Genomic DNA, 5,122 nt, shown 5'->3' with positions numbered 1-5,122 from the left:
TGTGTCTGTTTGTTACTGAGAGTGTATACTTGGGGAATTAATATACAGGGTCCTAAATTTATCCTGGGTATCTTGAATTCTTTTAGTGAAGCCTAATAGTTGGTAACAAGGTGAAACTTCCAAGTTCAAAAAAATTTAAGCTGACAGGTTTGCTTCAAACTATAAAACTATGCCAAGGGCAAGTAATGTAGTAAGCTGAAGGTTACTGCTGAGTAACATATTTATGCATAATTTAAATAAGTTTTGCATTATCATGGTTGACACAAGCCAGTGGCTAGTGATTATTGTGTATCACTACTGTGATGCCATTTTAATTGTATTTTCCATCTGCAAAATGTTTTGGGGACATGAGGTGCCCATCATGCTAATTGCTGCCTACAACTGACAGCTGTTAAAACATTTGCTCTCAAATTTACTTCCAATGAAACAGAAAAAAATAGCTTAGGTACATACTGTACCAGATTTAGATAGTCTGTCTAAAATTTCTTGAATTCAAACATAATTGAGTATTGGTGTGGCTTGTTTTGGGATAATTTTGATTTTCTTGTGTCTGCGACTTTAGGGCACTCATATTCCTTCTGGCTCTAAAATTCTTGCAGATTTAATAAGCATCTTTGATATCACAAAAGTGTTTTTCACATGACATGTTGCGAATCCATCAACTGTATAGAGGTCTCTTGGAAGAAATCCATATGCCTTTATTTACAAGCCAGGTTTTTTTTTCCTCCAGTGAAACAGTACTGCTTGAAATAATAAGATAGGTAGCAGAGCCTTAACAGTAGCCCTATGGGATCTTTCTCAGTTTAAATATCCATATATGAATACCGTGAGGGTTTTAAAGTAGTATATATGTATTTAAGTAATTATGTTTTGTCTTAAATGGGAAGGATGCTGTATACAAGTGCATTGGAAAACAACCTTTTAAAGCAGAGGTCTTCAACCTTTTTGAGCCTATTGTCACCATTGGAGTTGTGACACAGGGGTGGTGGGTCCAACCACAAAATGGCTGCCACAGGAGATGGAGCCACACAAGCGCCTAGAGGAAGTCCAAATGCAGGGGAAAAGAGGGGCAGTTTAAAAACAGTCTGGGAAAGAGGAATGAGACAGAGAATAAAACTAATAACATTATTTTAATCTGCAAACTGAATCAAAGCTCCAGTGGCCAATGTGGCCCTATTCACTTTCTGAAAACACCTGAGACGTGCCAGGGTGCCCATTTGGCACCACATCTTCTGTCTTAAAGGCATATAGGAGAAGCAGAGGGTATATGGAAACTCAGAACACAAACCACAATATAGTGTTACTAGAATATAGTATAGACCAATTGATTTAGTAAATCTGAAACATGAAAAGTGCTAAGAACATAGCTATTTAATGGACAGATCTAGTTGCTCAAAGTAAAAAATTCATGAAAGAGAATGTTTTCTTTAAAATGTCTTACGAAGAAACACATTTTCTCTAACTGGTTGTTAAACTTACATTACTAAACTTTAGATGAAACTTTGTTCAAGTAAATTGGAGTTTTGTCATTGACCTGTGTATTGATTATATCCAGTGACAAGGAAATGACAATTCACAAATGACAAATGTTTGCTAAGTCCCCCATCGCAGTGCAGTCTCCCCCCACCAAACCAGGCCCAGTGTTGTTCTTAGGATCCCCATGTCCTCCAGTGGCAGTGTTCTGGAAAGCACAGTTGCTATAGGGGTTGAGGAGGCATGGCAAAGCTCCATTCTGCAAAAGGAGATGTGCTTGCAACCCTGTGCATTTCATAAACGCTTAAGTCCAGAATGGGTAAAGCATTTCCATTTCATGTTAAAAATAAGCAAGTTAATAAATTGGGACTTGTATAGATTACGCTGGTTTATAAGTTGCCAAATTCTGCTTGATTGAGGTGCGAGTAGAAAAAAGTCCCTAAAACGTCGTCTTGCATGGCAGTTGTCAAATGTCTAGTATGCAGAAATACTTTGACTAACCCATTTACTATACTCACAATCTAAATACTACCTTGTTGATCATTTGTTACTCACCATTAAAGTTTAAGAGAGCCAGCATGGTCAGTCTAGGACTTGGGACTACTGGACTTGAATCCCAGCTCTACTATGGAGGCTCAGTGGGTAATCTTGGACCCATCACAATCTCTCTACCCTAAAAATCAGTGTGGTATAAAGGTTAAAGTGTTGGACTAGGATCTGGGGAGACTCAGGTATGAATCCCCACTCTGCCACAGAAGCTTATTGGGTGACTTTGGGCCAGTCACATACTCTCATCCTTACCTACCTCATGAAGTTGTGATAAAATGGAGGATGGGAGAACAATACGATAAACTGCTTTGGGCCCCCACCCAAAAGCAGGATATAAATAAAATTAATAAGAATAAAATGCCTACCCTATCCTCCCCCAGTTTCTTGAATAAGCGGTAAAATCTTATGCATGATTTTGCTTATGAAAATTTGTGTTGCTATACATTTGTTAGCATTAAGACTACTGGACTCCTCCTCCAGGAAACAAATTATCTGATGCTCTGGAATTAATTTAATTGTCTCTAATTTTTAATGTAATCTAAATCAGCAGTTCCCAACCATTCCACTTTCTACAATGGCCAACCAGATATTTCTGAGAAACTAACAAAAATCATATCCAAGTGACGTTCCCAAGTCTACAGCCTTTGCATATAAGGGCTATGTTCCAGATTACTCCCTCTAATCTTAAAGATTATAAGAAACTTACTCTAGTAATCATCAGGACACATTTTACTTGATTCTTTATTAATCAACATGATATGCCACCATCAGGAGAGGTTCTTCTGCTAGCAGCCTATTTTCCTCCTTCCTCTGCAACAAGAAGTTTCCTGTTACCTGTGTCAAACCCAACAGCACCAGTACCATCCTTCAAGGTACTCACCGTACCAATACCCATCCTCCAGAAGTCATCCCAACCCTCACTTCCATGGTAGGAAGTCTTTTTCTTAACCATGACCAAAGCAGCCTCAGTTGTAGACACCAAAAACCTTACAACAGGGCCCAAAGTAGTTATTCTGCCAAGCCCCTTCCCTTGACGGGAAGTTCCTTTTACCCAGTGTGGGAGGACCTTACTAGTGACTCTTGGGTCATCACTGTTGTCAGATGAGGTAGCTCATTACATTTTTCCAAAATACAACCCCTATCCCTCCCTCCTAAAACAGCTGCAGATTGCCCTGTTGAATTACAACAGACCACAGACGAGCTGCTTGCCAAGGGGGCTATTGACTGCAGGTAACTCCATGCTATGTTCCCCCCACTCCCGATATTTTCTGATTGACAAAAAATGATGGGGGTTCCAGCCTATTCTGGATCTATGCCAGCTGAATAGGTTCCTGAAAGCTGAAAACTTTAAAATGTTAATATTACCCAAGATTTTACAGCTGTTAGAATTTTAAAAAATGGTTTCTTTTTTTAGATCTCAAAGATGCCTGTTTTCATTTTATCTATTAATCCAAGCTATAGAAAGTTTAGACTACATATTCAGTGCAATATACTATCAATACACTGCACTACCATTTGATCTACCTTCAGCCCCATGAGTTTTTGCAAATATATTGTCCATCTTAGATCTCAAGGATGTGCCTTTCTTATCTAGATGGATGGCTACTAGTAGCTCAGTCCTGGTCCCAGCTTCTAGCTCATCACACCTTACCATCACCACAATCTCATGTTTAGTGTTCTTTATCAACTGGAAAAAGTCTAACTTGGTACTGACCCAGTCTATACAGTTTACTGGGGCCAAACTTGACTCTTCTTTAGGCAGAGCCGCCTTCCCTGTTCAACACCTCTTCATCAGGGTGTGTTTCCAGTTGGCACTGATGATACAAAAGCTTTTAGACTTAATGGCCTTCACAACTGCTGTAGTCCTTTTTTGGTTTATCCATAAAATTCAACTGCTGTTACCCATGCACTGGAGTGCAGGTTCTTCATTCCTAGGTCTGCAATAAGATCTCTTTGGTGTTGGGTGAAACCTTCCAACTTGTTCAGGGCAGTCCATTCGGAACACACCTGAGATCACAGTCAAGACTAATGCATCTCTCCAGGGATGGGGTACCCACTGTGGGAACAGTTCAGTACAAGGGGTATGGTCTTCATCAGAATATTGTTCACATATTAATGTTCTAGAGTTACAAGCCATTCCACCACTCCCTTGCTTCCTTCACAAGTATTGTTTGAAACAGGAGGGTGAAGGTGCTTAGAGACAATACCATTGCCCTCCATTACCTAAACAAGCAAGGGGGCACAGTTCCCCTCAAATTCTGTGAAGAAGCCATGAAACTTTGGAACTGGGTGGTCCACAACAATGTGTCTTTACATCCACACAGGTGCAAAGAACCACAGAGCAGATCAGCAGAGTTCTCCTAATACACTATAAGTGGACCCTATCAGAAAAATATATCCTGCCATTTTGTCATCTATGAAGATTTCCCAGTGTAGACCAGTTAACCATGACAATCAACACCAAATTCAAAGCATTTTGGTCTCTAACAGGGAGCGACCCCAATTAACTTGAGGATGTCTTCCAAGTTCTTTGGACTGGATATCTGTTCTATGCCTTCCTGCCCACCTCACTTATATCCAGGGTTCTGTGCAGGGTCAGGCACTACAAGACACACTGCATACTTGTTGCTTCCTTCTGCCCCTATCAAGAATGGTTCCTGACCATTCTCACTATGACACAGGGCATGATGCATTAATCTCTGTGACGGATTGCACGTTTTAAAAAAAACATGGAAGGACTGTATGCATACAGCTGCATGACTGTTAAGAGTTAGTCCCTCACAGAATTAGAGAGCTTTTAATATATATATATATAAAATTCATTTTTATTACAACTTAAACTAATAACAGGTTACTCAAGCTTTACACATTTAGTACATGTAAATACCATACATTTCAGTCTCTCACTTCTATACAATCATAGTTACATATCTTCCTATTATTGCTGTAGGTCTACTTTGTTTAGTTCCAATACTCATTTTCTTTTCTCATTCTAACAGTTTATGTCCTGCTAAATCATATGAGGCAGTTGCTGGCTGATTTACAGAATTATCGTTCTACTTATTTTGTTTAAATTGGTAAATGTTTTTCCATGTGTACT

This window comes from Eublepharis macularius, chromosome 4 (assembly GCF_028583425.1).
Source record: "Eublepharis macularius isolate TG4126 chromosome 4, MPM_Emac_v1.0, whole genome shotgun sequence".
Classification (NCBI taxonomy): domain Eukaryota; kingdom Metazoa; phylum Chordata; class Lepidosauria; order Squamata; family Eublepharidae; genus Eublepharis; species Eublepharis macularius.
The sequence above is the reverse complement of the archived record's forward strand: the minus strand, read 5'-3'. Positions refer to the sequence as shown.